General features: G+C 37.7%; 1 long non-coding RNA gene across 1 annotated transcript in view; it reads right to left on the reverse strand.

The window, feature by feature from the left end:
• Positions 1–973: 973 nt before the first annotated feature.
• LOC103586026 overlaps positions 974–27,823 on the reverse strand; it is a 40,641-nt gene continuing 13,791 nt past the window's right edge. The window contains exons 2-3 of the long non-coding RNA XR_550115.1: positions 8,061–8,174; positions 974–1,292 (exon numbers count right to left, since the gene is read on the reverse strand). This is a non-coding gene — a long non-coding RNA (uncharacterized LOC103586026). The remainder of the gene's footprint in view (positions 1,293–8,060; positions 8,175–27,823) is intronic.

A 27,823-nucleotide genomic window follows, 5' to 3' on the forward strand; every position in this document is an offset into this window, starting at 1 on the left:
TCCTACAAAATGAATTGCTCCTTTTGTAAATAAGAAAAACTCTGTAAGTTTGGGAAGTATTGCTTTGAAATAATGTGCCGAAGTTATAGCTGGCTGGGAGCACTTTCCGTGGGGGCGAAGGAGTGCGGTGAGTTTATTGTCTGTTCAGCACGTATAAATCACGATCCAGGTGATATTCCATGCTTGCCTCCATATCATCTAGCTGCTGTAGTTTGGGGCATCACAAATATTCTTCCAGGAAGGAATCACATATTTCCTGTGTCAGGAGGACCTTTCATTTTGGGTTAAATTTTCAAATGGTGTCAGTACCTGATGGAAATTGGGATAAATTTTTAACCATCGATCTCTTGGCTGAGGCTTACTGAGGACACCATCATATTCAAGTGAGTGGCTTCATTTACTTTCATTGGCTTCCTTTTCTTACTCTTTACTTTAAGAAGTTAATTTATTCCTCTTGCAATTTAAATGCCAACCTCTTGTAATATTATTCTTACCGGGTAACTTCTCATTTGGCCACTTTTTATCTTCTCTCTTTCCCCTATCTCCCTGTGCTTATCAGGGTGAAATATCTCTAAATGGCACTTCAAAGACAAGTATCAGAGTTGTGAGATCATTCTCAAACCAAAGTGGTTGTCAAAATTAACTCAATAATGTGCTGCAGGGAACACTCATAGGGCACATTATTATATCAATAATAACGTTTTTAATTTTTAGAGATGTGAAAATGACAATAGATGCACTCTAAAGGGAAAATTTTAAAGCTCACATTTTAAAAGAGAAATAGTTCTCTATCTTTGCCCATTGAAGGTAGGTACATATATGTATATACACTTGTATACATACGTATATATGTATATATACATATTATGAATCACTGTGAATTATTAAGATAACATTCCTTTTAATATTTTCTTTTCAATATATGATTCTTCTTGAATCATACATCTTACTATAATATTCAAAATTATGAGGCTAGAATGAAAAATACTTTATTGAAAAGATGGACTACTTAAGATAGGATTGGACTGATGTTCAGTTAAAACTGTATCTCTGTACTTCTATTCATGATTTGGATTCCTTTTTATTTTCACCTCTGAAAATTAGCTGAAATAACATATATAATGCCAAGATATCTGGGCAGGAACTCACCACTAGGTGTGACCAAGAGACATCCAATTTTTTCATTCTACTGACAAGGCTATTGGTCATATCCATACTTAGAAGAAAAAATAAAACATGCAAAAAACTCAAATATTTCAAAAATTGCCATTAAAACTCAGCTGCTGCACAACCTGTAATGAGAAGAAACAAACGAATCAATGAGTAAGATGTAGAAAGCAATAAGCATGGCTGATTTTAAGTTTCTCTCTCACACACCTTTTAACATCATCTTTAGAAAAATTAGTTTAAATGTCCAAGTTCAGAAGTAAAACATGTATATAGCATCTTGGCTCTCCTTAGACACATTGAAAAAAATAATAAGAGCTACTCAGGATCATTGTATAATTATATGAAATAACACAAATGCCCCAAAACACACTTGGCCAGATCATAGCCTTGGAGTGAACAAAGTACAGCTATGAGAGTCTGTTGGGTAAAGGACATGATGATTCTTCAGCGTAAGAGCTACTCAGGATCATTGTATAATTATATGAAATAACACAAATGCCCCAAAACACACTTGGCCAGATCATAGCCTTGGAGTGAACAAAGTACAGCTATGAGAGTCTGTTGGGTAAAGGACATGATGATTCTTCAGCATCTATATCATATTTCAAACAGTGTTTCCTCCAAAAGCCAGTTTCATCTTAGGAAAGATTTCATTTTAAAGTCCAAGGCCCAATATTACAGAATCTTAGGGTTATGCAAGTAATGTGGAGAGTACAGTTTTAGTGGAACTATTGAGACCAACATTTACTGATGTCACTACAAACAAACCCACTTCCTTGAAGAATAATGAAATAACCAATTCTCAGGCTTTACTGCTATGTGAGTGTGTGTACATGTGTGTGTGTGTGTGTGTACTAATCTAAGTGTTTTCTATAAATAAACTTGGACACCAAACTCCTTCCCCTTTAGGAGCTTTTGTATTTTTGTTTTCCTATGTGGCACTGTACGCATTTCTATAGCTGTGAACAACAACATTTGATTAAAATCTGTCAGATTTATCTTTTTAGCTGGAGAAAAGAAATATGTGTTTCTCCAGAAAGGAAATCAATGTGTCTTTATGACAGATGCCGAGTGGAAAGCTGGATACTGTTGCTTTAAGTGATGAAGCAGAAAGACAGGGGAGCGATCTCCATTGGCTGCTGACATAACTGTTGTGAGGCAAAGCTCTGTTTAAACCGTATAATCCTTGTTTATAGGGTAGACTTACAGTCACTGATCTAGTAGTTATTACTCTAACTTCTTAAGTAACAAAGTCTTGCATCTGAAGTGTCCATGGTTTGCTTTGTTTAAATTTTCCTAGCAACATTTTTTAGTCAGAGCTCTGCTCTTTTGCTTTTCTGCAATATGAGAAAGATTACTCCCTCCCCATAGGAAGGCACCAGGTTTTTGAGGCCCCATAACTGCATAAGGGAATCTCCTTTCTCAAGGCAAACAGAAAGAAAGATACTTGAAAGCAAGTTCCAGGCTATGCCAGAAACAAATGAAGCAGGAAGCATCCTCAAAGGAGGATGGGAGCCTGGTTCATGACAAATGGAGAGGCTGCTTTGTGATGAAAATATGTCCAAAGTCCCCCTCCCTCCTCTTAGAAACCACCCACCTGCCCAGGATCTCAAGGAACTCCAGATAGAGATGTGCTGGATAGAAAAGAAAGTGTCTGTCCTGGCATTGTGAGGTTCTAAGAGTCTCCATTCGGAGATGGTACACCCAGCAGACACTCTATTAAGACAGCCTGAGGAAATCAGGTGAGCACAGACATCTTTGCAGCATAAGTATTTATGCCTCTGTAGTTAAAACCAACAAAACCTTTCTAATGAATGTCAAGTTCTATGAACTCATGTATCAGTTAAAATTGTTGTATCTCTTGCCTCATGAATGAAATCTGTCAGAAATTATTTGAAGTGTTTATGTGCAGCCAATTTTCAATAATAATGTTTTATGTATACACTCCTTTCCTATGTATCTTCTTTTAAAATACATTGTTTTTTTTTTTTGTTCCTTAATCAGTGTTTCTAGAAGGCATTCTACTGATATGAGAGTGCATGTGTATACTCTGCAAATTAACTCAGACATCATTAAACCATTAAATGGCACTCTTTGCAGAGCACCTAGTAAGGGGTAGGTGCTCATCTGAGTTCGTTTCTTATTTATCACTCCTCTTTTCAATGGGCATCCTGCAAAGTAAATAAACAATCACAAATAACCAGTGCATTTGCGTAAAGCTAAAGACCCTGTGTCTTTTCCCCCAATGTCCACCTTCTACCCTTATCTGACTCCTGCAATCTTCCAGCTATTCAGAAATCAGGGTTTAAGAATTCACTGACCACCATCACACCCATTATTGGAAGCCTTCCCACAATTTTTATAAAATTGTAATTTAAGATACAGTCTTGCATTCTGGTAATAGACTGTATCTAGTGATGGTGTCATATGCTTTTGATAAACTGGTGGATTTAATTCGCTAATATTCTATTTATAGTTCTTTATTGAAATTGGTCTTTAAATTTTGTACTGTGTTTAGAAGCTATCTTCAGAAAACAAGTTCAATATCTTTCTTTTCTGTGGTAGAATAGGGTTCATATAACACCACAACTGATTTTTTAAAGACTGTAATGTCATCTGTAATACCATCAAGGCCTGGTGCCTTTTTAGAATAAGAGATCTTTTACTTTCCAGTCTCTTCTATAATAATTGATTTGTTCATGTTTCCTTCCTCTTTATTCTTGAGTTAAGTTTGAGAGTTTGTTTTTTTACTGGAAAATCATCCATTGCCTCTAGGTTTTCAAATTTCTTTCTTTTTTATTTTTTTTTCCTTTTTGTCTTTTTTCATGACCGGTAACGGGATCGCAACCCTCGGTGTCGCGCCCGCACCACGCTCAACCAGTGAGCGGACCGGTCTCTATATGGGATCCGAACCCTCGGCGGGAGCGCCGCCATGCTCCCAAGCGCCACACTCTACGGAGTGCGCCACCGGGCCGGCCCTTCAAATTTATTTCTATAGAGTTGTATATATAATCCACCAGTAAGTTTTCTTATCTTCTCCAATCTGTGGTTATATTTCCTTTATAATGCTGTATTTATTTTATTTTCTCACTCTGTCTCTCCTCCTAATTAGGCTTGACAGGGTTGTACTCATATCTAGTTCATCAATATTTTCAAAGAAACTAATTTTGATTTTATGTACCCCTTTTTATGTTTGTTTTCTGTTTTGTTAGTTTTAGCTTTTATCTTTATTAATTCCCTCCATCTACCTTCCTGTTGTATTTTGTTACTATTGAATTTGAGTATTTTAAAATTTATTTTCATTTTTTAAAATTTTTTTAACAATAAAGACAATTTAAGGATATAGTTCTATCTGAGTACAAAGTTTGTTTGAATGTCTTGTATAGTATGAAGTGTTCCGATTTTTACTACTCTAGATAGTTTGTAACTTCAATTTGGTTTTCTTCTTTGGTGATCCAAGAATTATTTAAAAGAGTGCTTCTTAATTTTAAGAATTCATCCATTTTTTATTCCCATGTCTAGTTTTATTCAGTTATGATCAGAAAGGTAGCCTATAAAACTTCTACTTTAAAAAATTTATTTAGGTTTTTGTGTTGCCGAGAATCCATTCAATTTTATAAATGCTTCAAAATTTAAGTTTCCCGTAGGGTACATAGATACATATGCACACACGTTTGTGTGTGTGTGTATATCTGTGTATTCTGGTTATTGGCTATCTTACTCATATCCACTATATGAATTTCTATTTGATGTTGATTTCTTAATCTATCAGATTCTGAAAGTGGCTTATTGAATATTTCCACTACAATTTTATTTTTTGTCACAATTCTAGGAATTTTACTTTATGTATTTGTCTGCCATACTATTTAGTATTTTGTGGCTATCACATTTTTCTTAATGGACTATGCCTTTTATCATTACATAGTACCTTTCTTTGATTTTTTATGAATTTGAACTAGCATACTAATTGATCTGATGCCATGGTGTTTTTGTTTTGTTCTGCTATGATATTTTTATCATTTGCAGTTGTCTGGGATATCTTTGCCCAATCTTTAATTTACAGTATTTCACTTTGTCACAGGTATGACTCTCATTAAGTGGTCTGTAGCTGGATTTTGGTTTTTAACCTAATCTGACATTTGAGAGAGAATCATATTTATTCATATTTCTTATAATGACTGATTTACTTAATTCCTCCATCATATATTTAGTTTATATTTTTTACATTTTGCTATTTCTTCTTTACCTGTTTTTCTAATTTTCTTCTGATCTCATTAAGTTTCTTTTCATTCTTTTACTGCCTTGAGTAATTTAGGAAGTATTTGTGTTTGTCAAATGTGCTATAGGTTCTCCATAACTGTTGAAGTTAATTTTTACTTCCCTATTGGTATTTCATTATTAAATTATGACTCCCCTCCCACCGTGACGTTCACTGCCCCTTTCTCTGCCATCTCACATGCCCCATGCCTCTTCACTCCAGAGTTTTTCCCAACATCTCATCCTTTCTGTCCCAATAATCCATACTCATCATAATATCACAAATTTCCAATTATATCATTATCGTGACCCATTGTTTCCGCACTTTTGGGTCTTGAGATCTCCACTGTATTCACTTGTTATTTGGTTAGAGGACTTTCTGCAGTGTTTCCACCAGAATGACTCTTTGGTAGCGTACACTCTGAATCCATGCCTGCCCCAAAATAATTTTCTTTCAAAGCAAATAAATAATATTACACTGATTATATTCTTCTTTGACCTCAGAACTTTCCTCACAATAGATTTTATTTTACCATCTTTACTTTTCAGTAGAATTTTCTGTATATATTTAATTTCATCATCTTTTAGCTTTCAATATTGCAGACAAGTAAATGCCGATCCAATTCTCCTTTATTTTTAACTAACCTGGTTGCTATATTAGAAAATTTAATGAGTTTTGGGGGTTTGGAAAGGGAGTTTTTGTTTTTGTTTTGGCTTAAGGATTTTTTGTTTTATTAGTTTTGCTTTGTTTAGTTACTGTGGGTTGTTGTCCCCCCCAAAACTTAGTCCCCACTGTGACAGTGTAAAGAGGGTGAGAAATCTTATTACGGTAATTGAAAGGTGGGGCCTTGAAGAGGTGATTGAACTATGACGACTATGCCTAGTGAATGGGTTAATAACGGTGGTCAGGGGCATGATTCTGAGGGGTTTATTATTGTTGTTATTATTATTGTTGTTGTTGTTGTTGTTATTAATATTTCTTTTGGGAGCTGGCTGGTTCAAGGATCTGAACCTGTGACCTTGGAGTTATAAGGCTGAGCTCTTACCAACTGAGCTAACTGGCCAGCCTCCTGAGGGTTTTAATAAAAGAGCACATGAGAGGGTAGTCTCTCTGTGCCCCACCATTTTCTGCCATGTGAGACCCCTGCGTTGTTGTAAAGCCATCACCAAAGAAGACCCTCATCATAAGTGCTCTCTGGATGGTGGACTTTCCAGCTCCCAAAACTGTAAGCAATAAATTTCATTTTCTTACAAGGTACTCAGTTCCAAGTATTTTGTTATAAACAACAGAAATGGACTAATACATTAGCATTTAATGTCATAGGTCTGGTTCCCTGGGAAACATCTTGAGATGGAGATTTGTGGACAGGGATTTTACTGGGGAGTGTTCCAGAGAGCAATACCTATTAGGGATGTAGAAGCAGGATTGGAGTTGGCAAGTTAACTCAACTGGTTAGAGCACAGCCTTATAACAAACACCAAGGTTATAGCTTCAGATCCTGATACTGAGCCAGTTGCCAAAAAAAAAAAAAAAAAAAGCAGGATTGGGTAAAGGCAGGAGATGATCCTTAATAGATGCCTCAGCTAACCTTCTGGGAGCTGGGGTTGAATTATCAGATGAGGATAAGGGGACTAAGTCCTTTGCATCCCCACATCAACCAGTCATTGTATCTGGACTGCAACAGGTGGGGGGTTCAAGTGCCCCAGTCCTAAAGGGGGACTGCAGGTGGAGCTCCAGTATCTACTATGTTAAATATTCAGGAATTTAATGGGGATATGTCTAATTACATGTTTTTGTTTGTGTTTGTTTAGTTTTGTTTTAATTAATTTTTACTTGGACTCAGCCCTTCTAATCAGAAAACTAACATCTTCCTCCAGCTCAGAAAAAGGTTCTTACATACGGGGTTTGATAACCACTTCTCCGTCTTTTCCTTTTTTCTTTGGGATGGCTCATTACTTGCAGGTTAAATTTCCTGGGTCTGTGCTCTGTGTCATTTACCTTTTCACTTGTGTGTTTGTGTCTTTGTGGCATGTTGTACTTTTGCTTCATCTTCTAAGCTCTAATTCAATTGCTAGCAAAAATTATACCTTTTTATGATTCATCCAGTGGCTATTTTAATTCATAAATCTTGATCTGAGGCCCAGAAGATCTTCATGGTGTTTCAGCAATGTGTCTTTGAGAATGATCATTATTTTTTGTTCGTCTCTCCATCTCTCCCATTAGATCTACTTCAGTAATGAGTCCTAGCCATTTTGATTTCTTTCCCCTAGTTCCTGAATCCCATTAGAAGAGCTGTGGTTTTTCTTGAAAGTCATATTCTTGAAGGTTGTGTTAGCTTATACAGGTCAGGTGTTTGGTTTGGGACAAGGGGAAAGTCAAAAGGGTAGAACGCATGAAGTTTCTGTTCCTGTTATCAGCAGCCAAGGCACTGAAAAGACCAGCAGGAGGACACCCAGCCTACCCACGCAGAAGCTCATTTGCTTCTTCCTGCCTCCCTCCACCAGGGCTACCGTGATCTGCAGAAGCAGAGGTCCCTCCATGGACCTCATCATGATAAAGATATGTGAAGGCTCTTTTCCTTCAGGGGACACGATGCCTACTGTATTCTCCCAGGCCTTGAGAAGAGGCTGACCTTTCCCTTTTTCTGGTCCTTCAGCTCTAGCTCAACCCTCAGAGGTTTCAGGGCACCCGCTCAGCATCAGTCACTATCCTGCTGGTGACCATGATAATCCACGGCTTGAAGTAGCTGGAAGGAAAAAAAGAGTCAGAAGTAGGTTCTCTGAGGCACATCATCACAGAATCTCCCCAGCTTCTCCTTGGGTTCTTCTTTTCATGTGAGTAGGTCTTATCTTCCCTTTCAAATGATAAGTTTCTTGCCAGGAGCAGCACGTTCTCTACACTCCACATTTTCCTCTGCAGCAATCACGTATGACCCAGAGCATTACAGATACTCAATAAGCAGGTGCTGGCCTTGTCAACAAATCCTGTGATCTTATTCAGTGCCTCCTGTAATCTTTGTGGCTGAAAAATAGGATCTAAATGGCTACAATTCCATCTGCAAACTCTCCAGAGTATCTTAACTCAGCAAAGCCCATGCACATGGACTCTCTTATCTCCCAAGAATCAGGTGATGTTGGAAAGCTGAAGGCTTAGTGGGGTTGGTGCCAGTACACTGAGAGATGAGGAAAGGAAGCGAGGCATTGAATTTAAGCAAGATAGATCTGGGCTCCAACACCAGCCTTTCTACTTACCAACCAAGTGATGTGCCTTCCCTAACTCTTAATTTGTTTACATATAAAGTAGGTTAAAAAAACATAGTTCCTTCCTCCCAAGGCTGTTATGAAGATTAAAGGAGATAATGAATTAATATGCCTGGCACAGGAGAGCTCTGAAACTATGAGCCTGCAGCATTATTGTTATCACCATTATTTTTATAGTGGGGAGAGGGTGATGGGGTACTAAACAGTTGAGGGACAGAAGCAAGAAAAAGGGAAGAGGAACTGGGAAAAGGACAAGAAAGGGAGGACTTTACTCTGGGTCTTAATTCAGTGGTCTTGAAAACAAAATGTTTAAGGAGATTTGAAATCCCTTCCCAGTAATGGTGATGTTTCTACAGTCTAGGTCTGTATTTTGTTTCCATTTTGCTGAATAATTTTCACACCAAAACTCTTAAGAGAGTGCCCTTTCCACCCAGTTGCCCCACAGAGGGCCAGAGGGAGGGAGTGGAGGGGGGAAGCCAGGACGGGGCAGCAGTGATGTGCACCCAGCTGGCCAGCGTGTGCACCCATCCTTGGAACACTTCAGCTCTAAGAGATTCATGTGGAGAAAGAGAGGGTCTTCTTTGACATCCTTTTGTGGGCAGAATGAAGACAGGGCAGGAGGAGGCTCACCCCATCACAGCGCCACTTGACTAGGGATCTCTGCATCAGCAAAGTCTCCAGTGTCTCACCCTCATTTCTACCACTGACCAGCTGTGTGGCCTCAGGCAAGGTGCTTAACCTCTCTGTGCTGCAGTCAAAGGGAACTTTCTTAAGAAACGTTTATAATTTATATAGCATTATTTTAAAGATTTTACAAATATGAATTTATTTGATCCTTACAATGGCCACTAGAGCCATAGGAGGTAGATCAAATAGGTTGTGGTGAAGATTAAATGGTTAATACATACAAAGCGTTTAGAGGCCCCCATTTGGTAGATGGGAAATGCTATGTAAGTGTGATCTGGTGTTATTATTGTTACTGTAAATGCTATCCATTAGCTGCCATCATCATCACCATCTCCATCTTTTGGGGGTCCTGTGGCACCATAGCACTTGGTGGTATTGTTTCTCTCCTCAGTCCATCACCAAACCTCACCCCACTTCTCAGGCACTTAGAGTCATTTTACTATTTCCGTCCCATTCTTCCACCTCCACCTCACAACTGCCTGCTTTTGCCATCCTTGTGTCTGAGTCCCTACTTCTTTCATCTAATTTAAATAGGGGGAAACTTTCCCCAGGCACAGTGTTCTCACCTACACACAGTCTACAGCTTGAGGGATTATGACCAGCTCCAACCAGAAAGTTGGATTCAAACATCTGTCTATTCATCTCCAAAGCCGAGTCTCATTCTATGACACCAAACCCTTTTAAAATATCTACTTTGCCTTCCAGACTTTTTACTCGTCACTCTTAAACCCTGAACTGATTTGTTTACAAGGCACATCATTCAAAATTTTAAAACAAAGGACCATGCTAACTTGATGCATTTATATATTATTCTCACTTGTCTATATGTTTGAATTTTTTTTTAAAAGAGTATATGAACTGATTCATAGCATGTTATATGCCTTCTTGACAGACAATAGTTTTTTATTCAAGCACATGATTGAGAAGAATGTATTTGATAATATGTTAAGCAGAAAAGCCTGGTTACAAAGTGCATGTAGAATTGAACACCATGTTATGTATCTGCAAGGACATACACCAATGGAATCACAATGGCTGACTTGTAGTGGAGAAAATTCATTTTTTTGGTGTTCTTTTTAGTTATGCTTTTTGTATACTCTAATTTTTCTCTGTTATGAGTATGTATTACTTTTACAATATCAAACAGCAATAGAAGAAACTACAAATTTTGCTGGAAAACATAGTTGGGCATTTATCTTAGTCCTATTTAGCTAGGACTGTCCTAGTTAAAGCCTTTAATCTGCTCTCTCATCAGGCTTGGTATTCATCTGATAGATGGCTCAGTTGCCTTTTGGTCATCATGTAGTTATTTGCTTTGAATTTTAAACATCTGGGTGGCAAAGCCTATAGCTGTTTAATATTCTTTTTTAGTGTTTTGACTATACAGAAAAGTACATAAAAATGCTTCTGATCATCATGATGAAATCAAGAACTAATCTTATGTGTTGAAGGCAAAATCAACCTCATTAGCTTGGCACATGAAGAGAAGCAAATGTTGGCCCAAGTCATCCTCCCCTGTCCCATTTCGGCAGCTTCCTACGAAACACAGCACACTGAAGGCCCTCAGCCATGTGTAAAACAACCACAGATGGAGGTTACTCACCCTCCCACTGCATTTTTGTCCTCGTATAACTGTAGTTTCTCAAATGAACCCTTTGCTTTAACACATATTTTAAACACATTCATTAACAATTCTCAAGTTCTAATTTTTCTTATCACTCTAGATGCACATTTTATATACTAAAGGGTAGTAGCACATGTTCAGGAAATAGCAATGAGCCAAATTTAATATATTTTTTATTGAATTTGTATTTTATATTCATTTATATATTTTTTCTGGTTAAACTTAGCAGTGTGGCTGGTATTTGTTTACTTCTACAAAAGAGAAAGAGGGGGGGTTATGTCTGCTCAAAATCAAAAATGTATCTGAAAAATGAAAATTTCAGTGAAATGCCCAGATATTATATCTTTGTAACGTCAAATACATGAACTGGGGTTTTTTGTTTGTTTGGTTGGTTTTTGCATGTTTGTTTGTTAGCTTTGCTTTTTGTTCCATTGATTGGCATTATGTGGAACACCACGGTTGGACTGAAAAGCTCTCCTCTACTTCAAAAATTAGTATAAAACAAATTTAAATTTTTCCTTTTAACCTTCTTAGGTGCCTTTGGAAAGGATCAAGGGGTCAGGATAAAGCTATTAAACAGCATATGTTTGTCAATAAGAATTGTGAGAACTGACATAACTGAATATTAAGCATTACTTTAAAAGCTAAAAACTTAAGAAACATTACCCTGGAAAAGTGAAGAATAAGGACAATTTAACAACTGGTTCCAAGTAAATAACAGGATGGTAGAGACTGACCGTCTTGTTACCAACCCCAGTTAACGACAACGACTCCTGAGAACTGCCTTTAAACTCTGTCGTGACTCGGATCGGACATAACACAGTGCTGGACACGTGGCTGATATCCTCAACGCCTCCTATTCAACATGCCTCCCGCTTGTGGGCACCATGCAACCATCTGAGGCAGGTAAAGAGATCTGCACCACACTGCCATAGAGACGAACCTGGAATGTTCTGAAAGGAGGTCACTAATAACCCAGGCAAGCATCAGAGAAAGCGAAGCCGTGAAGAAAAGACAGCATCCCTCTGAGTCAGATTTGATGGGTGAAAAGAGATTGCTCAAAGGAACAACAGAGAATTCTAGGGATTCCAGGCAAAGGGAACCACATGTTCAAAGGCACTAAGGTGCCATGATTTACTCAGAGAATACACGTCTATGTGACTAGAGAACAGAGAACGTGGCAAGGTACGGTATTGTAGAATCAGGCCCAGGCCACGTCAGCAAAGGTCTTCCTTGTTAAGAACTTTGGGTTCTGTCTCCCAGGCAATCACAGAACCCTACGGTAAGGATTTTCTACAGAGAAATGACATAATCCCATTAGCATTTTAATGTTTATGATATCCCTCAGGCAGCAATATGGAGAATAGTTTGCTAAAGAAGTCTATTCTCCATATAGTGACTCCATTGCAATATTCCAGGCAAAAATTTTTTAGGAACTGAACTAAGGCTGTGACTGTGGTGATGGAGAGAAGGAGGCAGAGTTAAGCAACGATAAGCAGTTAACACTGGCTGAACTTGTGAATCTCTTTGATGAAGGGGAAAGGAGAAGCGGATAATCTAGGATAACCCTAGATTTTTGCCTTGGGCAACTGGGTGCATATTTTCCTTGGGCAACTGGGTGCACAGTTTCCCAGAATAGGCAATACAGAAGAAGATATAGATTTTGATGGGCTGTCAGGGGAAATGATCCATTTAGTGTTCTAGCTGTAGAGTTTATGGTATCTATAAATGTCTAAGAAGGATGTTGCATTTACTAGAATATAAGATCCATGAGGACAGGGACCTTGTTGGTTTAGTTCAATCCATCCTGCATGCCTGGCACAGCACCTGGTGAATAATAGATGCTCAGTACATTCCAGTTGATTATGTGATCTCGGACAAATTTATGGGTCTAGACCTCAGGGCAGTGTTCTCAGCAATTATTCAATGCTCTTTGGTTTTTTTGCACAGAAAAGCCTAGAATCTCCTTTGATGTCTACCAAGATCATATTACATCCAGAAATATAAAGATTCTGATTCATGCCCAAAGGAATGAGTTACAAAAATCTTACAAAGATTCCTAATGATCCTATTACTATTTGTTAACACATATAAACAGGTTGGTTAATTGCTCACAGAAGAGCAAAAACTGCAATAATACATGTTTGAAGTTGTCGGCCAGAGTAGAACAAGTGATAAAGTCATTAGCGTGAGCCTCTTAATATTTTTAATCAGACGTGTCTCTCAAGTTGCCATTGAAATGAATAGGAGAGCCAAATATAATTGTCGAGGATGACTGTGAGCAACATATTATCAAAACCTCTAAACGTGTTGTTGCATTAGAATAGGAAGCATTGAGAAGTATATAGCTCAAATAGAGATCTGTAAAAGACTTCGGATGAGTGGATACGGAAAATGTGGTNCTTATTGGTGGGAGCTAAAAATTAATAAATAAATTCACTCACACACACACACACAAAAAAAAAATACCTGGGGGAGGGAAGAAGATATAACAACTACAATTACTTGAAGTTGATACGACAAGCAAACAGAAAGGACATTGTCGGGTGGGAGGGAGGAAAGGGAGGAGGGAGGGAGGTTTTCATAAGGGGCAACAATAATCAACCACAATGTATATCGACAAAATAAAATTTAAAAAAAAAAAAACACCTTGCTAGAACCAAAAAAAATAAAAAAATTTTAAAAAAGACTTTAAGAAAAAAGAAAAAAACCCTAATAAGTGGCTCTGCTACTTGGAAAAGTTGGAACAAATCTTTGTTGCTGGAGAAGCTTGAATTACCTGCCTATCCCTTTAAGCATTTTCATGTACAAATCAAACACAGATGGCCCATTACGTTTATGACCTCACTGTCAATTACTCTAGATGGAGCATGCATTAATTATTGAAATATTTTCATAGTATACAAGTTTTTAGTGTTACATTGCCACAGATAATTTCAACTTTCTGATTAGAAGCTGGTATAAACAATTTTATTTACGAGAATTAATCTCTTGAATGTAGTAAAAACTACAAATACAGTAGCGGATTTTTTTTTTTTTTTTTTCTCCATTTAACAATGCCAAACTAGAAATCCTGGCCTCTATGCTTGGAAGTCAGCATTATGTCAGCATTGCATACAATACATAAACTCTGCCAAAATCTATTACAACTGTAGTAAATTTTGATTACTGGAGCTGTTTGTTATTTATGTCTAGAAGATAAAGACAATATTGGGAATAGCTCTCTTCTACTCAATGTATGAATTACATCCATAAAATATCTTGTTTTGTAAACACTGGAGGAGAAAAGACAACACTTGGTGGAAGCTTCAAATTGTTGCATGTACTTTTGTTCAATAAACACTTCAGATGATGCGAAAGTCCACAGAAGTGTTCAGACTTCTTTAATGGTGACACTAGTTTTTCTCTGGCTTGACAAACAAAATTGGGGGGCCCTTAACTGCTAAAAGACAATAAGAACATTCCAGTGAAGCAGCTCTTGCAGAGAGGGCATGTAAAGAAACATCTTGAGGGACCTTAGGGAAGGAAATATATTTTCGTCATCTAGAAGGAGCTATCCATTCAACAAATGTCAATTGAGCACCTACTATGTGCCAGGAACTTTTCTAGGCATTTGTAGTATGTTGGGGGAAAAAAACAAATTCTACACTCCTGCTAAGCATAGATTCTAGCAGAATCAATTGTCTCCTTTAACCCCATTTGCACAGAAAAAGAAAGCTGGAGATTAGAGAAGTGAGCCAATTTACCTAAGATTACCCAGACAGAAGTCAGGAAAGTCAGAATAAGAGCACATGCCATCTGGCCCCAGATCCCATATTTCTAATGCACAATCCTATATTTGTAACTCACCATATTTCCGTTGCCTTCACCATTTTCAAACTACCTTTTTCTGGCTCAAGGGTCTATTAATCTGGCTCCTTGAGAATTTATGTTTAAATGTGGTCATGAGACTTTCTTCAGTAGAGGTCATCATTTAGGTAGGCTAACTTTCTGATCTAAATAGAGATAACCATTTTTTAAAAATTAAAAAAAAAATAGTTATCTATTTGTTCTCTGAAATTCACTATAGAAAAAAATGTTTATCAACCAGGGAACAGTACTCACATATCAGACCCCTCTAGCAGGTATTTCTAAGATGCACTACTAATGGAGATCATCCATGTAAAAATTAATGACCTATTCATTAATTAAATACTGTTCAATTAATTTTCAATATTAATATATTACTAATATATACCTATATTAGTAATAAAACTCTCATGAGTTTTTTTGCCACTTCATACTTTTTAAAACCCTTTTTTCTTTTTCTTTTTTGAAAATTTATAATTTTTCCTTTATTTTGACATAAATATAGGAAAGGAAGCAAGAGAAGAGAACTGAATGTGGAAAATCTTTTTTTATAATTTATTAAAACATAATTGGCTGTATATATCGGTGGGGTACAGCATTGAATGTCCATACCTGTGTGCAATATGTGATGTTCAAATTGGGATAATCAGTATATTCAACATTACACAATGTAATAATTTTTTGTGGCCCTTTACAAGTTTCTTGCTAACCCTCTCTCCCTTTTCCCCTTTCCCACCTCTGGTGGTCTCAGTTCTGTTTTCTCCTTTTGAAAGTTCAACAAATAATTGTGATTGTTGTATCTTTCTTTCTTATTTATTTGTTTATTTTTTTAGCTCCCACTTATGAGTGAGGACATGAGCTATTTCTCTTTCTGTGCTGGCTTATTTCACTTAACGTAATTTTCTCTAAGTTCATCCATGTTGCTGTGAATGGCAGTATCTCATTCTTTTTTATGACTGAGTAGTATTCCATTGTGTATAAATACCACATTTTCCTTTATGGCAGAGTAGTATTCTGTTGTGTATATATATCAAATTTTCCTTATCTAGTTGTCTGTCATGGACATTTAGGTTGGTTCCAACTGTTAGCTATTGTAAATAGAGCTGTGATAAACATGGGGCTGCAGTATCCCTTCGACATGATGATTTCCATTCCTTTGGGTGTATACCCAGCAGTAGGATTGTTGGATTGTATGGTAGTTCTATCTGTAATTGTTTGAGGAACCTCTATAACATTTTCCATAATGGCTGCACCAATTTACAGTCCTACCAAAAGTATAGAATGATTCCTCTTTCTCTGAATCATTGCCAGCATGTATTATTCTCTGTTTTTTTTTGATAATGGTCCATCTAACTGGGGTGAGATGATAGCTTGATGTGATTTTGATTTGTGTTTCTCTGTTGCTGAGTGATGTTGAGCATTTTTTCATGTGTCTGTTGACCATTCATATATCTTCTTTTGAGAAATGCTTATTTAGCTTCTTTGTCCATTTTTTTAATCAGTAAAACCCTCTTTTTGCTGTTGGTTAAAGAGAGATGATCAGAGACCCAGATGACTTGTCTGAGATCATGTCAAATTTGGCCGAGAACAGCCTAGAACCTAGAGTTTCTGATTTACAAGATCAGTCTCTGGATATTCTTTCAAGTTACTTCTTACTTGATCCCCACCAAAGAGAAGGAGTTATGTCCATGGACCAGAGGAGATCATAAAGCTCAGGGATTTAGAACAAGTCAATGCTCAATTCCATTTAAAAATAACTAACCAAGCATACAAAGTCCATTAATGGTATGTTGGTGAGAAGGAGGGCGTGGGTACCAGGAGCCAAAGTCTGCAAGGATAGATAATAAAATATGCAATAATGTACACAGTAAATAAGTTGTACAGAAGTAGAATTAATTAATTTTATCTAGGATTGAGAAACAGTCCAGCCAGTTAAAATACAACTAATTGTAAAAATTTTAACAATAATATGACTAATTATTCAGTGTAGTGCTGTGGTTCCTTATGGGATTATGTGATAGAATTACCTAGGAAGCTTACAATAAATAGAGCCCTGTGCTTACTGGATCGAAAGATTTGGACATAGAGCACAGGGGTCTGGTTTGTAACAAGCTATATTTGGGTCCCAAGGTCTAAATTCTTGCTACTCGGTGTTGTCCGTGGGCCAGAATCATCAGCATCCCCTCAGCACCTCTGAGAAACTGAGTCTCAGACTCAAGCCCAGACCTACTGAATCAGAATCAGCATTTAACAAGACCCCCAGGGGATTTCCTTTGTACATTACTGTTTGAAGGTGACTGGTTTATAGCATCCTTCTCCTGCTATATATTCACCTTATCAGAAAAAATAAGTCAGCGTGACATGAACTGTTCTTACTGAACCCAAGAGGGATCTAAGTGAGCTCTGTTTACATCTCCAAGTTCCTTCCCAGTCTAACGTTCTAGATTTCCATCATCCTCTGATAAAGGATTACAAAATATCCAATTAAAAATGTCTCTTAAATTTTGTTGAAGCTCAGCACCTAATTCACAGGCCATGAAGTATTTCAAGAGTTTTCAAAATTCACCTTTAAAATATTTTTGACAGTAAAACACCATGTGCATATCTCTAAATTTCCAATAATTCTTCCATTCCCCACAGTTGCTCAAGTACTAGTAAAGCACTTTGGCAATCCATCTGCTCGTTTTCTTTGGCCCCTCCTAACATAATCAATCTATCAAAATCAGGAGACTCCGTTGTGTTTTCAGTAATGGGGAAGTCACGATGAATTCTGCCGTGTGCTGAGGCTTCAGCTTCCTCTTGTAAGTGTTTATTTAAACTAGTCTCCTCAAGTGGAATCGGGGCAGTTTCTAAGTTTTCCCATCTCGGGTTCCTTGTTTGCAAGAGCGACATCTGCACTTCCCTAGTGAGGGGGACCCTTCCAGCAGTCTTTCTGGAGTTAGGGAAGAAGAGATTCTCTTCCTGTCCAACTCACCGCTCAGCTAGGAGCCATACGGCTACTGTAAAGCTTGGATTTCAATGTCCACTCACTATTATAACATTAAAGGAAATTTTAAAGAAATAAAATAACTTGCAAATCTACTACCCTGACAAATTCATGGTCCATACATATAAAGTTAAGTTTACATACAGGTTTGCCTCTGAGCTTTCCTTAAAATTACATCAAAAATATTTTTCAGAGTTGGCTGAATAGCTCAGTTGTTTATACCACAGCCTTGTAACACCAGGGTCAAGGGTTCAGATCCCCATACTGGCCACCCTTCGCGCAAAAAAAATCAATATTGTTAGAGACTCGGTGGCATTTTAATGCCCACATAATATTTCAATATTGATAGGTTATATGTATGTAATCAATCTACTACTTGTGGACATATAGTTGGTTTTATATTTTTCATTACTAGAAATAAATTCAAAAAGCTACTTTTAGAGATTCAAGAAACTCAATCCCAATATTTGACAGTTACCCTTAAAGAAAAGGAAAAGCTGGTCCCAGGCCAGAATCACATTGCTGGCTCCATTAGGCTATCATAAGTGTGTACCATTACTCATAAGAGGGAGCAGGCAGAAAAGTGTAAAGAAAACTATACAAAACCAATCCTTTTTAATCTTAAAAATCAGCTAAAAGTATATATTCTACAAATAGACTTGAAAGTGTCATTTTCACCTTTAAATTACTATACATAATATTGTCTAAATATGTTATTAATGTATATGGGGTTAGCTTCATTGCACTTAAAGGCTCTGAGTTACAAACAACCCATAGTTTACATAGTAAGGCATTTCCTATTAGATGCCTGCACTAGAGTAGAGCTGAACAGAGACTTAACTGTAGCATAACATTTAAATATAGCCACAGTTTGATTCCATTTTCACAATCTGTTTTAGACTGTAAAATCAAAAACACATTCATCACTTAGAATCTGCTTAACCTTATTTATATTATACTCAGTCTAGCCATTGCACTTAGAACCAGCCCAACATCTGACTTCTGTTTTCCCTCCCCTGGTCTAATCCCTGTCATTGTCCCCTAATAATGGTCCCACTCATTTGGTGGAACACAAGGAAGACAGGAGAAGCCTCATGGAGCAGCCCGGCTCTGAAGGCAAGGTCTTCAGTGGAGTTGAGGAAAGGGCATTCCAGGCCATGGGAGAGCAGAGAGTCAGAAAAGCTGAGGGAAGCTCGACTGTCTTGTTTTGCTAAGTAGAAGAAATATTAAAAAGAAGGAGAAAATAAATTTTAAAAGACTAGTTTGGGAACAAATCATGGAGGACTTTGAATGGCAGAACAAAGAGTATAGATAAGAAGCAGCTATTTTAAGCAATACCAAATCAAAACCAGATTTGTGCTTCGTGAAGATTTAGCAAGCTAAAATGAATGGAGGAGAGAAGAACCTGGCGAGGCAAAGTAAATCCAGAGCTCCTGGAATGGCTAAAAGCTGGTGGGGAGGGTCTCAGTGCAGAGGCGACAATGAGTACGGAGAGGACGGCATGATGTCAGACGCTGCGGGGAGGAACAGGAAGTCACTGGGTGAAGGGGACCGAGGAAAGCTGTTCTCTGCAAGGTGTACCCAGGTCAGTCTCTAAATCCTAAGCAAACACCACTTTGTTATAAGACTTTCTCTCTGTTCTCAAGACTGTATTAATAAAAAATAGGAAAAATTTCATAAAACTGGCTAATATGGTTGTTTAAATTTGGACACCAATGATATAATTGAAATGAACATGTTTCACTGACTTTATTGATGCATTTTAAGAAGGTGAATAGGTTTGGTTTGGTTTTGTGTTTTGACCTGATGTTCCCCGAGCTCTGAATGTCTGGCCACCTCAATGACCCTGAGCAGCCCAATTTCTAAACATTGGCTCTGCCCCAGTGACTAGGCTTCCTGGCTTCACCTTGCCCCAGAAGAAGAAAACCCCAGTGGGGGAGGCATTTTGGATAGTCTCCATCTTCTTGGAGAAGCAGAGGCAACGTTATAAACAGAAAGTGGACTAGGCTTCCTGGCTTCACCTTGCCCCAGAAGAAGAAAACCCAAGTGGGGAAGGCATTTTGGATAGTCTCCATCTTCTTGGAGAAGCAGAGGCAACGTTATAAACAGAAAGTGACAGTAGCTGGAGTAACTTGCATGTTTGAGTAGAGTTGAGAAAAGTTGGATCAGAGATTATGGTAGGACTTTCATTAAAAATTAAAACTGCTGGATAATTTGGTAGTAACTAGTGAAACATAAAACATGCATTCTTCTGACGCAGCAGTTTCACTTCAAGTACCCGTGCTAAAGAAATACTCATAGCATATGAGTATTATGAGTATTATGCATGTAAGTGTATGAGTAATGCTGGGAAGTATGTACAAGGATATTTATGAAAGTGCTGTTTATAACAGCAAAAAGGTGGAAGGAACCTACATGCACATTGCAAGGGACTAATTCAGTGAGCAGTGGTCTAGTTATAGCATGGGAAATTCTTGAAGCAGTTAGAAAGAATGAGGTATACCTGTTTCTATCAACAAGGTAAGATCTCCAAGGAGCTGATGAGTAAAAATATCAAGTTCATGGTGATATGTACAGTACAACACGTGTTTTAGAGATTCATTTGGATAGAAAAGGGACTGGCAAGACGTATACCTTTGATAACATAGGTAACATCAAGGGAGGGGAAGAAAGCAACTAGTATTGGAGGTAGTGGCAAGGGGACATTAGACTTATCGTCTAATTCTTTAATATTTACAAGGGTAATAAGCATATGGTTTTGTATTTCACAATTTATTTGACAGGTGGAGATACATGCCACTATACTAACAAGGAATGAGCTCAAAATTTATTTGAAAATTTTAAATTCCTTAGTCCTGAAGAGTCACTTTTCTCCCTGTCAAATAGCGGATCTTATACCAAACACATTTTTCCTCCAAAATATTTTTTTTTAAAGTCAATGAGGCAATGGTTTAATCCAGGAGTTAATGGTTGAATAACAACAGATAGATGAGAGATAGATAAATAGGTAGGTAGGTAGGTAGGTATGTAGGTAGGTAGGTAGACAGACAGACAGACAGACAGACAGACCAACTGACCGACCCACCCACTGACCAACCAACAAACCTACCTCCATTGGCCAATCTCCATGAGAGCTGCTGATTACCAAGGCGACTCTTTTAAATCATAGTCCCTCCACAACTTAAATGGTGTGGTAAAATAAATATCAAATGGCATGCCACTGAATTGCCAACACAAGAAAATCCTTGCATATGCCATATTTAAAAGGGAGTGTAAAACATCAGGAAGCTAAGATCCATGAATGGAGCTGATTTAAAATCAGAACTAGATAATCTAGATTGGAATTTATTCAAAATAGAAATATTTTCGTAGGTTCAAAAGCAGTGGAAGCAAATTATTTCCTAAACTATTTCTACATTTATATGAGTTTCAATTTTAAAGGACAAGGTAGAGCTAATGCAATTTTAATTCAGTTTAGCAGATAATGATTATCAGCAAGATCGCCTTTTGTTCCCTTAGGACTTTTTCACTTAAGAACTTGATGGTGTTTGGGGTAAAGTGTCATAAGAGGGATTTCAGCATGTGACCTGACAGAAAAGAAAATATTAACCCACTCTGTAGCCAAGAGCTGGATTAATCTTTCAGGCAATTCAAAAGAGAATCAGAACATTAACCCTAAAATATTTTGAGAAATGCTAAGATAGCTTTATCTTGTAACAGGGCACTTTGGTGGATTGAAGCTATTTTTGTCACATCACTTGGACTTCTTAATTCGGAAGTTAAGTTTTAATGTAAGTCATTTTATTTTTCATGTATTTGAAAGTAATAATCACTGAAACGGGTTTTTAAAAATATTTTTTTGAGCCTAAAGTTGAACACAGTCTGCATTGCTGAGCATGTGAGAGTCACTCTGGGAAAAGGGTGTTTAATGAATAACTTTACAGTGAAAGCCCTTGAAAACTTCCTCTAAACATTAGACCCATGCTTTCTTTCTGAAATATATTAACAGCGTGTAGAAGGCTCAGAGATGCTGGCAACCCCATTAAGCAGACTTTAGAAGTTCCTGACATTTCTTGTGCAAGGAAAGGTTCCTGCACCCTCTCTACCCCTCCCCCACCTTTCCTATCCCCTCCCCCACAACCCCCACCCAAGCAGTGTTTGGAGATCGTGTTGACTGGAGTTCTGCTGGAGAGAAAGATTGATAAAGCAAAGCAATCGGAGTTATTTCCTATGCATGAAATTGATTAAATGCTTCACTAAATGGCTTATAAATTTGCTTCTCATATTTCTGTCACCCACTGAAAAGATTACAGAAACTCTACATATAACCATGTTGTATACAATACCAAATTACAAAAGGTTGTAAAAACTAATGTTTTGTTTAAAGTTTTGAGCAGGACCATATGCCTTCAGTGACCTTGAGTAAGCTATTTTAATTCAAAACATTTCAAAGAATATAAAGGGGAGAAATATTCAAGTACATAACAAACCAGACAAGTGGTGGGTAAACCTCAGTTAACTCTGCTGAACTTCTGCTCTTTCCTACGAGGGTGCAGAGTGAATCCCCTCCTACAAACGCCTTGTGTCTGGAAAGCTGGAAGGCACATGTGGTGTTAAAAGGGGTATATTTACAAAGGAGATGAAAAGGGGCTTTAAGACCTCCCAAAGTTGAATCTTCTCTATTAGTTTTAGTTCAGAGACACATCCTAATGAGTTCTGAGTCTTGCGTAGACTTGCAGGACTATGTAGAAAACACAACAAATGTTAGCACGGGTGGTGGGCTTATTTTATTCTGTGGGTTTTTGTTTGTTTTTTATCTTAATACATCTTTTAAAAATCAATTAATTTCTATTCTTCCACATGAGAATTCCTTCTAAATATTGTATAAAAATTTGGGGGGATTTTAGCATAGAAGCGATTTATAGGCAAGCAGGTGACCTGCAGATGTTACTTGGGAAACTAACCCCTTTTTTAACATAGCCTTAAAAGTCCCTTCACTTCTACAGGAAAAATGATATTCTTTCATAACATTTATAAGACATTATGTCCTCAACAAGAATTAGCATTTGGCATTAATGCACAATTCTGGCAATATCTCCAAGAGAAGAAATTTTACAACCAGCAATGTGCTTAAAATCCCTACTGGCCTGACCTCCGTAGTACACATCCCCAACCTCCTATCACCTTCAGAAATGGCCAGTGTGGGGGCAAAGATGGCTGCCACAGTCACAGCCATCTGGAACCCAGTGAGCTTGAAGTGGCTGGGGCAGTACTGTCGATGGAGGAGGCAGAAATACTTTCCAACATCAGGCCCAGCCTGATGTGCATCTGCTTTTACCTGCAACTTCTGGGTACGTGTAAGGAGTCATGATGGAATTATCCCTCGTATATAAAAACACAAAGTAATCTCACTAGTAAAACCCAGGTTTCTTTCTTTGTTTCTTTTTTCATTTCTTTTTTTTTTCTTTTTAATGAGTACCTGTTCTGGGAGATAAGCCAACAATTCAGGGATGATTTAACCAGACCATCAACAGCTGGACAACTTATTTAACTCTTTGGTGATGGTTACATGAACCGTCGTACTGGCATCAAGCCACCATGCAATTAATCCTGATGCCAGACATACAGAGTTTAATAAATTATAATAAAGAGGTTACTTACTATACAACACACTGAAGAACTAGGTTCTCCCACAGGTATTTGCCATCTTAAGAGATTTGAACCCATGTCTCCTGCAAGTTTATTTCTCAGAACACTAATTCTACAAGATTATCCTTTATGAAAGGGGTTTTGGTGATCAAATCCATCGGGTGTCACCTCTCCTGGAGATGCACAGTGCACAGAAATGTGTTAGAGGCTTTGGGGAGTCCTGATGCAAACAATCCTATTTAACTCAGTTTAACCTCACTTGACTCCAGACACTTTTTTTGTATTAATGCCTAGAACCACGTAATTGTTCTTTGAAACATACTCTGAGGAACATTGATTTAAACCTACTGCATGTCTGGCAGACTAGTCCACCTCATTTGAGAGTTTAGCAAGCTCTGGGCTGCCCCTTCAGGATGACTCTTGGCTAAAATAACAGAAGTCCCTTACCCCAGGGAAAGAAGCCTTTGCCGTTCCTCTTCTCTTGATGATATGCCAACCTTGGGCCAGGCACACTCTCCTCTCTTGTTAAGGTGTGTTGCATGTTCTGCTTGTTTATTCTTCCCTTTCTCTAATCAAAGTCACACTCATACGTCAAGATCGTTCAAGAAAACTCACAGGTGTGCAAGTGAGAGTGACATGATTATGAAGATAATCTTGCATTTACTCTAATTTGATTTTTTTTTTAGGTAAATCATTTCCAAACTTCAGCACTCTAACTAGTATGAGTAATGGATTACCCATGAGAGGCCACAGAGGTGATGGACAGCAGCAGTGCTGCAACACCTTGGCAAGGATCTTTGCTGTACGGCCTTGGTTCTCCAACTGTAGAGAACATCAGAAGCACCTGGGGGCTGTGTTAAAACACAGATCACTGGTTACCACACCCAGTGAGTTTCTGTTTCAGTAACTTTAGGGAGGTGCCTGAAAATCTGCATTTTTAGCAAGCTCCCAGGTGATGCCGATGCTGCGGGGTGGAGACAACACTTTGGGAATCACAGGAGTACCGCAGTTCCCTAACCCGCCTGATCAAGATTACATGAAACCTTTGTTAAACACATCAAGCCCCAGCCCTACCCCCCCGACTCCTGAGATGGAAGCTCTAAGAAGGAGACTCGGGAATCTGTATTTTTAATAAATTCCCCAGGCAAGGCGAGTCATCCAGGTCTGGACTACTTCAGCCAGAGAAGTGGGGCTTGCCTGTTGGATCAGGGCCCCAGGGTTTGGACCCCTGCCTGCCTCTGAGCACAGACAGCTAGAGCCCTCTTCAAAGTGCAAGAAGGCTGAAGACACGTGAATGCCTCATCCAATAACTTGTCCAGTAATTGCTATATTGATTGCTAGTGTCATCGTGGTTTAGTATATATAAACCCCTCACTCTATTACACAGCCCCCAACAATCCAAAAAGTCATTGTTTATTCATTGCGACTCCCAAACTAGCCCTTGTCAGCTCCTGCTGGAGGGCTTGCTGATAAAAATCAGCAGATGATTGGACGCACACATTCTTAACATGATTGACCCATGACATCTCAGAGGGCAGCCGAGAGCCTGTCATTACAGTACAATACTTTTCTTTCTTCCTCCTTATCTAGCCCAGATGACTTTGAGATTTTTATTAACTCATTAATGACTGAAGATGTCATTAGAGCCAGTGGGAAGGGTTTTTTTATTTTCTTTCTGTCTTTTTTTCTTAAGTGGGAATAACTGTACAATTTGCTGGACTCATTGATGAGATAGCTAAGATGAACCATATTTTCTTTCTGTCTTAAGTGGGAATAACTGTACAATTTGCTGGACTCATTGATGAGATAGCTAAGATGAACCAAGTGGAAAGACTCTTTTACTTTATTAGAATTTGAATCTGATTGATGGGTACTGGGATTGAAAATCTGCAGACAGAAACAGCAAGTTGCTTCAGAAACATGTTGGGGAAGAACGGGGTAGTTCGATAAAGGAAACGGCGTCCTATAAAATTCAGCAACTGCTATTGTGTTGTGGACCCAATCTTTCCAACCTAACAGCTAAATAATAATAAAATAAAAATTTGAATTAAGGCTACTACAACCTCTGTTTCTTAACCTACACATTCATTAAACCATGTCTTGTTTCTGCATGTCTTTAATTTTCACATCTGTGGAATTGCTTTTAAAAATCAAGTTAGATCTTTTGAAGGCACTTAAATTGCTACAACCTTATGTTTTTTCATATACTCTTGGGTTTCAGCCTTTTCACCTGGGTTGTTTGTCCAATTAATGGGATATCTCAAGGAAGCACTAATCATTTCAAAATCTTGAGAATATAAAACACAAACAGACCATTTTGATTATAACTGATTGTATTGAGAATCAGCTACAGAGGAAATGTTCAATAATTATGATAACATTTTTTAGATGAAATCACAAAAATCAGTCACATAAGGTGCTTTTCACTGTGATGAAGTCTTTGAAGTCTGGTTTCAGTTGATTCCAGTTCAGGGTTCTGACTCGGGCATGTCAGAAGGCTGCTTGCAGAGTGGGTTTACACTGATTTTATCAGCTGAGATAATTCACTTGGCAGAGAAAACGTCTATTACTAGATGTATCTCATATGTTACTAAGTGTTTACTAAATTTTACTATTGTCAAAACACATTGTAAATTTATGGATCATCATAATATATGGGGAAACTATTTCTCAAGAGAGAAAATTGTTGTCTGGGAACCTAAAAATATTTTTGCCCAAGGAAATTGACATCAGTAAACTAGGACCAAGATTTAAATCTCTTTTAAACCAAGTTTTATTCTAAAATCACCTAATTACATCTTTCCTTCTGTATTTATTTGCCTGGTGGAAAATTTTATTCATTACATGTTTTGTTAAATAGAATGATTAGTTCATATTTGCAGATCAATTAAATACAATTATTTATTCTAGTTCAGTAGTAATGGTACTGAACTTTGTTATTCACCTTTTCGTACATAATGCTGAACACCCAGATGAAACCTGGGGGAAAAAAGAGTCAAAAACCCAGATGTTTTTAAATATCCAGATGTATGGTGTCAAGCAAACAAAACATCAAGGTCTTTTACTATTTTTTTCCATTGTCATCCAGATGTTTGATGTCATATAGACAGTCTTAATCTATTCAGTCACTACCACAGTGTTCTTTAATATCATTTGCCAATATTTGCACCTCTTCATAAAATTATCTCTAAAACTCTTGTTAAATCCATTCATGGAGAAAACACAGGATATTTTCTTTGGAAACAAAAATATAATGCCCCAATGGACTCATAACATAAGGACACCATCCAGAATGGTGCCCAAGTCTTTCTGTTGAAAAACATATCATATGTGCATTTTTAAATGATGAAAGATAATTCAGTTTAAATGGTTGGAATGGCAACCTAATTTTAATTGGCGTGCACGTGCTAATGTCAGTTCTAGTAAGTAGCTTCGGAGAATCACAGGCTCCCAAGTGTAGATCAGTTATCCTGAGGATCTGACGAAAGAACTTCGGAAGGGCAAAATGCTTTACAAACGTGATGTTATCATTAATATATAAAATATCATGCCATTAGTTTACATATCTTTATTAGATAAATAATATTACTATGTAAAAGTGTCATAATCTTAATATGGAATCCAGGGGGGCACAGTATGGATAGTCATAGTTAAAAGGCCCCATCAACTATTTACTGCTTACAAATTATATACAGTAATGACTATAATCCCTGGATGTGCAAAATAATACCAGAATCTACTCCCCTGTGCTGCTGCGCTTCACCTAGCTAAATCTGAGAAATAGTTTCTGTGCTACTCTTTTTATGGTAACTAAATAGACTGATTGTAAAGCCTACTGATTGTTCCTCTGGTTACGATAGGACACTTCTGCCAAACTAAGACCCTCATGTTGGCCGACTGGTGGACCTGACTGATGGACTCACATGCCCTCCTCCGTCCGGGCCAATGGCAAAGACTCAAACCTTTGCATATAGCAATTGTGTGGCTGCTGAATATCAAAGAGATCTCCTGGTTTCTATCATGGTTTTTTGCTGTTAGTAAAATGCATGTCCTAGGAAGTTTTCATCAAAGAACAGGCTTTTGGCCAACCTTCCTCCCTACAATATGAGTTTCTAAGAGAGAAATCAACTCATGCATTTGTAAAATGCTAAGCACTAAAAATCTTTCAAGCATTTTAATCTTATACTTTTTTGTAACGGCTGCAAGATTTTTGGAAAAGACATCAAAACTTTTGAGTTCCACTTTTATGATATTGAAAGACTCATAAAGTACATAAAAGGAAATAAAAAGTACATAAAAGGAAATAAAATAAACAAAAGGAAGATAACCTAGTTAATTTC

Source organism: Galeopterus variegatus, unplaced genomic scaffold (genome assembly GCF_000696425.1).
Source record: "Galeopterus variegatus unplaced genomic scaffold, G_variegatus-3.0.2 Scaffold298, whole genome shotgun sequence".
Taxonomy (NCBI): Eukaryota; Metazoa; Chordata; class Mammalia; order Dermoptera; family Cynocephalidae; genus Galeopterus; species Galeopterus variegatus.